The sequence below is a fragment of the Anomaloglossus baeobatrachus genome, chromosome 3 (assembly GCF_048569485.1).
Source record: "Anomaloglossus baeobatrachus isolate aAnoBae1 chromosome 3, aAnoBae1.hap1, whole genome shotgun sequence".
Lineage (NCBI taxonomy): Eukaryota > Metazoa > Chordata > Amphibia > Anura > Aromobatidae > Anomaloglossus > Anomaloglossus baeobatrachus.
The window spans coordinates 638,844,980-638,856,270 of NC_134355.1; positions in this window are offsets into that span (position 1 = coordinate 638,844,980).

Below are 11,291 nucleotides of genomic sequence, written 5' to 3' on the forward strand. Positions count from 1 at the left end.
ATAGCAAACTCATGGAATTCATTGCTGCATTTGATAATTCGGAGGGATAGAAAGTCAGGCTTCCTTTAGCTTTTCCTTCTGTTCATAGACAGCATCTCCAAGAGCAATTTCCCCTCCACGTCTAAGTGTGGAGAGGCAGCTAGTGCGCATGCGTGTGCCGATGTACCCCAGCTGCAGCATAATTACAGTGTTTCGTCTAGTGAGTATGCTCAGCCTGACTGTGTTATTCCTGACGCTAAGTCTTCATTTCGGGATACAGCGCATGCTCCCACACTAAGTGTGAAAAGCCTCTTTGCACAGGTGCTTGCATTCCGTGCCGGGTCTAAGTCCTGTTTTGTGCCTAGACACCATGCTAAAGCTGATAGTCTTTTTTCAGAGACTGTATTTCATGCTACTGAGCATGCTCAGGAACTTACTCCATCAGAGACTAGGTCTGGTAATGAACTCTTGGGCCCTGCCCCTGATGTGGGGGTCCCATATAGACCACAGGGCATCAGCTGTCCTCCCAAATGGCTTGCAGAGGCCCACCCCTATGACTTGTCACCGCATTATTGATGGTCAGACGATGACTGGTGAGGTGTTTGGGTCATGGCAGCCATGAGGTCATCATTGAAGTTGCGGTTCCAAATAGGACGCTACTTATGCCACTCATGACGTGTCACTTTACTTTTGTCTCCAGGAGGTGCATTGTGGTTCACCCTGGTTTGGGGCGGACCCAGGTTATAAAAGGGGCTGGAGCCAACAAGGAGGTGCGCAGTCTTCTATTATGCTACGAAAGAGCACACCTCCATGTGTTGAACCCATTGCGGCTTTAGGCCAGAGGTAGGCAGGGATAGGGTGGTGGATGCAGGCCACCACCACAGTTGGTAACGCAGAACGGTTAAGACCAGCTCCTGTCCTACCAGTCCTGCTTGTGCAGCCCAGTGGCATTAACAGGCCTGCTGCTGATGCGCCTGCTGTCCACAGGTGTGGCCCCTACGCACACGGTCAGCGTACTCAATGGCCCCTGTGTGGTTAACAGGGAGTTCCTGGGCTGGGTGGGCATGTGGACCCTGTGACGCTAACAGGGCTCCCAGTCTCCAGATCCGAATGGCGTCTAACTCGGTTCAGGATACTATTAGTTTCATAGCCACACAGCTCTGTATCCTCCACCAAACCTTCCAGTTGCCAAACTCTACTTTTCCAACTGGGAGCACGGTGGACACTGACTGCTGAAGGTGATATATACCTTTCTCTTTCTTTTCTTATTAATTTACGTTATATAGCGGTAACATAGTATATACCACTTTATCCAAATCTGCCAGTCCCACTGTAACAGATGGTGTTTCTTCAGCAAATGTTACTGTTGCTTAACCACCAAATCCACGGACCAAAACTTATTTCCCCTTTCCAACACAACTGTTCCCCTTTCCACCAGCATCTGTCCTTTTCCAACTCATTTTGGGATATGAACAAAAGTGCAACTCTGCAGGGACACCGTACTCAACGCCATTTCAGCACAGCAGCCAGCCCTCGGTCCCTCAGATGTGGACAAGTAAAAGACCATTTCCTCCTATCCATGACAAAGCGTTGAGATTCACTCTGTGCAGCACTGGTGTTTAGTGGGAAAGTAGATCTAAGATTGCGTACCACATTATGCAGATACTCCTGTATACGTGCGTCCATTTCTATGGCACGAATTATTTTGCCAAATTTTGTCTTGTACCGGGGATCTAACAGTGTGGCAACCCAGTATTCAGGATTACTTTGAATTCGTACAATCCGAGGGTCATGTTGTAGGTAGTGCAGCAAGAAGCCGCTGATGTGTCTTGTGCATCCAGGAGGACCAAGTCCTTGGTGTGTTGGTGGCAGAGAGGTGAGAATCGTGCCCCCTTCCTCTGCCCTCTCACCACAACCTCGCACAACCGAAATGTGAGCAAGCTCTCACTCATCTGCTGAGTCTTCCATGCCCATCGCAAGTTCGTCCTCCATTTCTTCATTGGCTCCTGCACTTTCATCAACACTTTTTGCTGATACTATGCACCCTTGTTAATCACTCTCCCTCACCATGACTGCCGCCTAGGTGCCGCTGACCATCTGGACCTCGTAGATCTTGTTATCCCTTCCGCATATGACTCCTCCTGTACTTCCTCCCCTTCCTCTTGTCCCAACACCTGACTCCGAATAATAATTACAGTGCGCTCCATCATGTAGATGACCAGAATTGTCACGCTGAGAATGACATTGCCAGTGCTAAACATCTTCGTCGACATTTGTAAACTGTGTAGCAGGGTGCATAGGTCCTTGATCTGACACCACTCCAGCAGCGTGATCTGCACCACCTCTGGATCAAGTTAGGCCAGGCTATATGTCATAACGTATTGCAGCAGGGTTCGGCGGTGCTGCCACAAACGCTGCAACATGTGCAGATTCAAATTCCTGCGTGTGGGCACATCGCATTTCAGGCGTTTAACCAGCAGACCTAAAGACTTCTGTTGCGACGAAAGTTGTTGAGCTGCTGTGTGCGCACGATGGAAGTGAGCACATAGCGAGCGTGCACGCTGCACAAGGCCATGTAGGCCGTGATGGTGTTTTAAAAATTAATGGAGAATTAGGTTCAACACGTGAGCCATACAAGGCACGTGTGTCACATTGCCATGCTGATGGCCCGCAGCCAGGTTTGCATCATTGCCGCACACGGCTGTTAAGTCACCAACGGAGTCTGCTCTGTCAATTTGTACTCCGGTCGCCAGGTGACAACGTGTTACTTTCGTGAATAGTGCTGATGATGGGAGAGGAGTCGATGCCAGCGGCGCAGGTGGACGCAGGTTATGCTCACACACTGGGCTGCATTACCTTGACAGATGCAGAATCTCTGGCTGAATGTAGCTGGTGGGTATCTCACAGATTAAATACCATCATACAGCTACAACCAATGGGAAGACACCACACCCTTTTTTATGCCCATCCTGTCTTTTGACCACTGGCAGACATAGCTATGAACCTCTGGTTAATTTTACCCCCAGTTCTGTTTTATGATTTTGTGTGCTTGTTACCTGACTACTTTTCCTGCTTGCTGTTTATGTACCTCGTTGGCCGATCCGCATTTCACCTCTGCTTGTTTTCTGATTAAGTCCTGCCCGTCCCATTCTGTTCCTGTTCCTCAATTAATGTTTTGACCCTGCCTGACTACTATTCTCTGGAACTGCAGCCTTCCACAGGTATTAATCACCTTGGGCCCTGTGTAATTCCTAATCCCTGTATAGGGGTTAAAGGGTTTCAGGGTTCTAGGGGTCCTACTTGGTGAGTGGCTTCCCTCTAGCCTATCATTAACAGCCCATCTGAGTGTGTGGATCAAGGAAGGCGTTACACCGTGTTCTCTGCAGAAGGCCATGTGGGCCAGGATAGTGCTTTAAAAATTGCTGGACAACCAGGTTCAACACGTGAACCACACAAGCCATGTGTGTCACATTGTCACAGCGAAGGGCCGCACCCATGTTTGCATCATTGTCGCACCCGGCCTTCCCTGGCTGCTGGTTCAGTGGAGACAACCATTGATGAAACTCGGTCTCCAGAGCTAACCGTCCACAACTTCTCAGCGGTGTGACTCACATTTCCCATACATTTCAAAGTAAACCTTTGACCGCCTGATGGCATTGAGCTCTGCTGCCAGCATAGTAAGGAGGTGTGTGGTATTCCTTGTGCGCAGTTACAAGGAAGGGTGGCCTGACCACACAGGGTTTGCGCCAAGGTGGAGGACCCACACGAGGTTGAAGAGGCAGAAGCAGTGTATTAACTTCTACATACAGAAGAAGGATTGAAACAACTCGTGGGGACGGCAAGACTTGGACAGCAGACCCTTCTCCATCTCTCACCATAGTTTGCCAGTGCCCAGTCAGTGACATGTAATGACCCTGTCTATGCTTACTGGTCCAAGTATCTGTGTTGAAATGCACCGTGTCGCACACAGAGTTTCTCAAGGAAGTGGTGATGTTGTGTGCGACATGCTGGTGTAGCGCGGGCATGCTGTTCTTGGAGAAGCAGTGGTGATTGGGCATCTTGTACTGGATCACAGTGACAGACATAAGGTCTCTAAAATCCTGTGTGTCCACTAGGCGGGAAGGCAGCATTTCGGTAGCCAACAGCTTACAGAGGGATAGAGTCAACCTCTTAGCTTTGTCATGGGTCGCAGGAAGTGGCCTTTTATTTGACCACATCTGAGGGACAGAGATCTGGCTGCTGTGTGTAGACGGTGTTGAGTAGGGTGTCCCTGGAAAAATGCAGGTTTGTGAGGAAAGTGCAGGCGGAGACATGATGTTGCCTTCATCCAACGTTGGTGCTATCAATGTCTGAGAGAGCTGTACACACGTACTTGTTTCCCCTTCCAAACCAACTGACGACCTACCAAGCAAACTGCCTGTTGCGGTTACAGTGGTGGAAGTTGTGGGTGGAAAAACAGGTGTGACAGCTGTCCCCACAGTCCTAGAAGATGACGAGCGCGCGGATGCACTGGAAGGGGCAGGCGGTGGATGGTTCGCTCCGCTAGGCCGCATTGCAGCACGGTGAGCTTCCCACCGGGCCATATGATATTTATTCATGTGACGATTCATGGAAGAAGTTGTCAAACTGCTGAGGTTTTGACCTCTACTAAGAGAACCATGACAAATTTTACAGATCACATAATTTGGGCGATCTTTTTCTATGTCAAAAAAGGACCAGGCTAGGCAAGGCTTAGAGGCCATGCGACCTGTTGATCCACCCCGAATAATGCTCAGAGGCAGAGTGGTGGCTGAGGATGCAGTTGTAGACGTGCTACCAGTGCTCCGACTCTGTCCAGGAAGGCGCAAGGTAACTTCGTCGTCGGTTGCATCCTCCTCCTCCGCCTCTGTTGACCTCCTCGAGTGTCTGACTGTGGGTTGACAGTAGGTGGGATCTAGAACTTCATCATCAATTGTTGTGTTTGCACTCCCCTCCCCCTCAGACCGAGCCTCTTCTTGCCCTGACCGAATATTTCAGTTGTCATCCCAATCGGGTATCTGCGTCTCATCTTCATCAGTATGTTCCTCATTGTCTATAACCACAGGTGTTGGAAAGGCAGCATTTTGGTAGCCAACAGTTTGCAGATGCTGAAAGTCAACCTCCAAGCCATGTCATGACCTTCTAAAAGCATGTAAAACACAGCGAGGGGACTCCAACCACAGTCTCCCTCGTTGCCACTAACTGGGCCACACACACCCCACTTGACTGGCATCAGTTGACCCAATTTTCAAGATGAAAAAGATGCTTTGCATGAAGCACTCTCAAAAATACGCGTGCCTTTCCCGTCCCCTGGCTGACCCAGGGGAAGAAAAGTCCTCTGAGAGCCATGACTTGTTCATCTTGGTTCTTTTAGAAACACAGCGAGGGGACTCCAACCACAGTCTCCCTCGTTTCCACTAACTGGGCCACATACACCCCACTTGACTGGCATCGGTTGACCCCCCTTTTGAAAAAGAAAAAGATGCTTTGCATGAAGCACTCTCAAAAATACGCGTGCCTTTCCCGTCCCCTGGCTGACCCAGGGGAAGAAAAGTCCTCTGAGAGCCATGACTTGTTCATCTTGGTTCTTTTAGAAACACAGCGAGGGGACTCCAACCACAGTCTCCCTCGTTTCCACTAACTGGGCCACACACACCCCACTTGACTGGCATCAGTTGACCCAATTTTCAAGATGAAAAAGATGCTTTGCATGAAGCACTCTCAAAAATACGCGTGCCTTTCCCGTCCCCTGGCTGACCCAGGGGAAGAAAAGTCCTCTGAGAGCCATGACTTGTTCATCTTGGTTCTTTTAGAAACACAGCGAGGGGACTCCAACCACAGTCTCCCTCGTTGCCACTAACTGGGCCACACACACCCCACTTGACTGGCATCGGTTGACCCCCCTTTTGAAAAAGAAAAAGATGCTTTGCATGAAGCACTCTCAAAAATACGCGTGCCTTTCCCGTCCCCTGGCTGACCCAGGGGAAGAAAAGTCCTCTGAGAGCCATGACTTGTTCATCTTGGTTCTTTTAGAAACACAGCGAGGGGACTCCAACCACAGTCTCCCTCGTTGCCACTAACTGGGCCACACACACCCCACTTGACTGGCATCGGTTGACCCAATTTTCAAGATGAAAAAGATGCTTTGCATGAAGCACTCTCAAAAATACGCGTGCCTTTCCCGTCCCCTGGCTGACCCAGGGGAAGAAAAGTCCTCTGAGAGCCATGACTTGTTCATCTTGGTTCTTTTAGAAACACAGCGAGGGGACTCCAACCACAGTCTCCCTCGTTGCCACTAACTGGGCCACACACACCCCACTTGACTGGCATCGGTTGACCCCCCCTTTTGAAAAAGAAAAAGATGCTTTGCATGAAGCACTCTCAAAAATACGCGTGCCTTTCCCGTCCCCTGGCTGACCCAGGGGAAGAAAAGTCCTCTGAGAGCCATGTCCACATTGTCAGTGGACAGACGCGTGTGCTTATCTGCCAGCAGACCACGAGCAGCACTGAAGACAGGTTCCGAGAGAACGCTGGCTGCAGAACATGACAAGATCCCCAAGGCGTACGTGGCGAGCTCAGGCAATTTATCCAGATTGGAAGCCTAAAATGAGCAGGGCTCAAGTTGCACAATAATGGAATCGATGTTTCCTTGCATATACTCATATATCTGTGTGTCCTCCTCTTTTTCCTTGTCCAGCTGTTTTGTTTTCGCATGAGTATATGTCCTTGTCACTTTCCCATGTGTTTGTGTTGTGTTGTGAGTTGTTTGTCACCTTTTGGACACCTTTGAGGGTGTTTTCTAGGTGTTTTTCTGTGTTTGTGATTGCCTGCCATTGTTTCCTATTGGCTCGAGTTCGGTTTGTCGAACGTTCGACGAACCGAACTCGAACGGGACCTCCGTTCGGCGAACCGACCTCGAGCCGAACCGGGACCGGTTCGCTCATCTCTAGTCATGAGTGGCCTGACACAAGGAATGCGACACTTGTAGCCCATGTCCTGGATACGTCTGTGTGTGGTGACTTTTGAAGCACTGACTCCAGCAGCAGTCCACTTCATGTGAATCTCCCCCAAATTTTTAATTGGCCTTTTTTTAACCATCCTATCAAGGCTGCAGTTATCCCGGTTGCTTGTGCACCTTTTTCTGCCACACTTTTTCCTGACACTCAACTTTCTATTTATATGCTTGAATACAGCACTCTGTGAACAGCCAGCTTCTTTAGCATTGACCTTTTGTGGCTTACCCTCCTTGTGGAGTGTGTCAGTGATTGCTTTCTGGACATCTGTAAAGTCAGCAGTCTTCCCCCTGATTGTGTAGCCTACTGAACCAGACTAAGGGATCATTTTAGAAGCTTAGGAAGCCTTTGCAGGTGTTTTGTGGTAATTATTCTAACTTTCTGAGATAATGACACTTTTCATTGGCTGTAAGCAATAATCATCGACATTAACAGAAATAAACACTTGCAATAGATCACTCTGTATGTAATGACTCTATAAAATATATAGAAATAGATCACTGTGTGTAATGACTATATGATATATAGAAATAGATCCCTCTGTGTGTAATGACTCTATATAATATATAGAAATAGATCACTCTGTGTCTAATGATTCTATATAATATATAGGAATAGATCCCTCTGTGTGTAATGACTTTATATAATATATAGAAATAGATCCCTCTGTGTATAATGACTCTATATAACATATAGGAATAGATCCCTCTGTGTATAATGCCTATATATAATATATAGGAATAGATCCCTCTGTGTATAATTACTCTATATAACATATAGAAATAGATCCCTCTGTGTGTAATGACTCTATATATAATATATAGAAATAGATCCCTCTGTGTGTAATGACTTTATATAATATATAAAAAATAAGCAAAGGGAGAAAAAAGGAACAGCACTCACCGGTAATTGCTGTGAAGTATTCAGGTTTATTTCATGGTCGGAGGATACATGCTTCGGCGTTACAGGGAGGGAATGAGGATGGTTAGCACAAAAAGACTACGGCCGTTTCGCCCCTGTAGGTGGGGCTTCGACGGGTCTTACGGGTAAGACCCGTCGAAGCCCCACCTACAGGGGCGAAACGGCCGTAGTCTTTTTGTGCTAACCATCCTCATTCCCTCCCTGTAACGCCGAAGCATGTATCCTCCGACCATGAAATAAACCTGAATACTTCACAGCAATTACCGGTGAGTGCTGTTCCTTTTTTCTCCCTTTGCTTAATGTCTCATGCTCTGATGCTTTTGGAACAAGCACCCCGTAGCTGTATTCAGTATAGTCCGACCTGGAAGTTTTCTCTTGTCACAGCAGAGATCAATAGCACCGCGTGTGCTTTCTGCAACTAGCCGCTGGTTGTTTGATGTGGACAGTCCTCAGTGGAAGTAGTGCCCCGCAAATCCTTCTTGTTATTACTGCAAATATATAAAAAATAGATTGCTCTGTGTGTAATGACTATATGTGTTTCACTTTTTGTATTGAATTACAGAAAAATATAATAATTTTATAAATAATACCTTTGTGATGATATTCTAAGTTATTGAGAAGCACTTGTGATATAAAGACCAAAAAAGAGAAATGTGCCAAAGCAAGATTAAAAATAAATGGTATAAATCTTTATTAATAATGTTTTAATATTTAAAATAGTGAAAGCAAATAAATATCCAACATGACAAACACAGACATTAGAGGGTGCGTGAGCCATAAAGGGAGAAATTCACCCCCCAAAAATAGGAAACATGCAAAGTGGTAGCTAAGGAAAAAGTGTATGCATCTTAATGCCTAGGAAAAATAAATCTGTTTAAAATTATGATTAATTCTAATGGTTTAAATGATAAGCGTTCAGCAAGGGGCATTCACTAGATGAACAGGCATATAGATATTCAAGAAATATATACATGAGGGAAATGTAGAAATAGGGATAAAGGTGCCCGTAACAATAGAGTCCCAAAGAATAAATAATATAAATTGCAATAGTATAAATAGAGATCAGGACATACTGTAGATCAATTAGAACATGTTAGGGCTCACCCTCCAACGCACGTTTCACCAATGCTTCATCAGGGGTATGTTGAGCCAAGAGGAAAAGGACACATCAATATGATGCCAAATCACTGGTGGACCATAAAATGACACTCTCACATGTGACCCTAAGTCACATGGTACATGTTTGGTTATGTTTCACACTTCTCCTCATCCTGAACAAGGGTTTAAAAATCTTTTTCAGGGTATATGCACACATCGTCTTTTATACATTGGCGCACATGATGAGTTTTTCCATGGAAAGCTGCTTCAGCAAAATGCTGACAGTCAATTTTCTTAAACGGCTTTTTTCTTTATTTCCAACCCTGAAGCATTAAAGATCCAATATAAAACAATGCAATAATGCACAGCAATGTCATTTTGACATTGGTGTGCATTATCTTAATTTTATGGGGCACATATAGCCTAAATGTGCTTTTATAAGACCGACACATAATATTATTATAATACGCATTTATAATTTTCAACTATAAAATTTAACTTAACAGGTATAATAGAGAATATAATAATCAGTAGTCTGGAGATTAGAAGTTTAAGTTCCCGAGCAGAAATAAAATAAAAAATAGAATAGGTGGTAAAAAGATTTCAAGGGGTAAAAAAAATAGATTAAAAGGCGATAGATACTTGACAAAAATATTTTAATTGAATAAATATTTAATTAATTTAACTGCACTACATTTTAGCCTGCAATCTTTATTCCTTCATTCATTTTCAAATATATATAGTGAAGAAAATCCTTATTTGATCCCTTGCTGATTTTGTAAATTTGCCCACTGACAAAGATATGAACAGTCTATAATATTAAGGGTAGGTTAATTTTTACAGTGAGAGATAGAATATCCACAATAAAATCCAGAAAATTACATTGTATAAATTATATACATTTATTTGCATTTTGCAGAGAGTGATAAGTATTTGATCCCCTACCAACCATTAAGAGTTCTGGCTCCTACAGACCAGTTAGACGCTCCTAATCCCCTCGTTACCTGCATTACAGTCACTGTCTAAGGCTATGTGCACACGCTGCGTTTTTTTGACGCTGCGTTTTTGTGCGTTTTTGGCCGCTAAAAACGCACAAAAACGCACCTGCGTCGAAAAAACGCGGCAAAAAACGCACGCGTTTTGCCGCGATTTGGTGCGTTTTTTTGCTGCGTTTTGCTGCGTTTTTGCTCACTGCGTTTTTTATCAGTGAACAAAAAAAAAAAGGTCTGATGTCATTTCCTTCTTCAATGTGTTCTTCATTCTCCACTAGTGTATGCAGAAGAGCAGACAGCTGCAGAACTACAAGGCTCAGCATCCTCGATCCAATAGTGTATGCAGGACAGCAGACAGCAGCTGTCGAACTACAAGGCTCAGCATCCTCCATCCAATAGTGTATGCAGGAGAGCAGACAGCAGCTGTCGAACTACAAGGCTCAGCATCCTCCTTCCAGGACTGTATGCAGGATTTCTTTGCCCCCCCAAAAAAAAAAAATGACGTGGGCTTCGCCATATTTTTGTATGCTAGCCGGGTACAGCAGGCAGGTACGGGCTGCCCCCAACCCCCAGCTGCCTATTTGTACCCGGCTGGGAACCAAAAATATAGGGAAGCCCTTTTTTTTTAAATTATTTCATGAATTTCATGAAATAATTTAAAAAAAAAAATGACGTGAGCTTCGCCCCATTTTTGAGTCCAGCCGGGTACAACTAGGCAGCTGGGGATTGGAATCCACAGTGCAGGGTGCCCATGCTTTCTGGGCACCCCCGCTGTGAATTGCAGTCCCGCAGCCACCCCAGAAAATGGCGCTTTCATAGAAGCGCCATCTTCTGGCGCTGTATCCAACTCTTCCGGCTGCCCTGATGCCGGGTGGCTAGCCAGGTAATAATGGAGTTAGGGCTAGCTGTATATTATCAACTAGCCCTAAGCCCGAAATTCATGGTGTCACGCCAATATTAGACATGGCCACCATGAATTTCTAGTAAAGATAAAAAAAAAACACAACACAGAAAAATATTTTTATTAGAAATAAAACACAACACAATTAGTGACTCCATCTTTATTGAAATAAAGAACCCCCCCTCCGCAGTAATCCTGGGTCAGGGTCCCGCGCCGTCCAATCAGGATCCAATATCATCTGATCGGTTTGCTGGAAGGCAAAGCGATCAGATGATGTGTCAGGTTAAAGGATGTGAATCCCATCACACATCAGCTGATTGTATAAAAGCCGGTTATACAATCAGCTGATGCATCAGTAGAAAAAAAAAA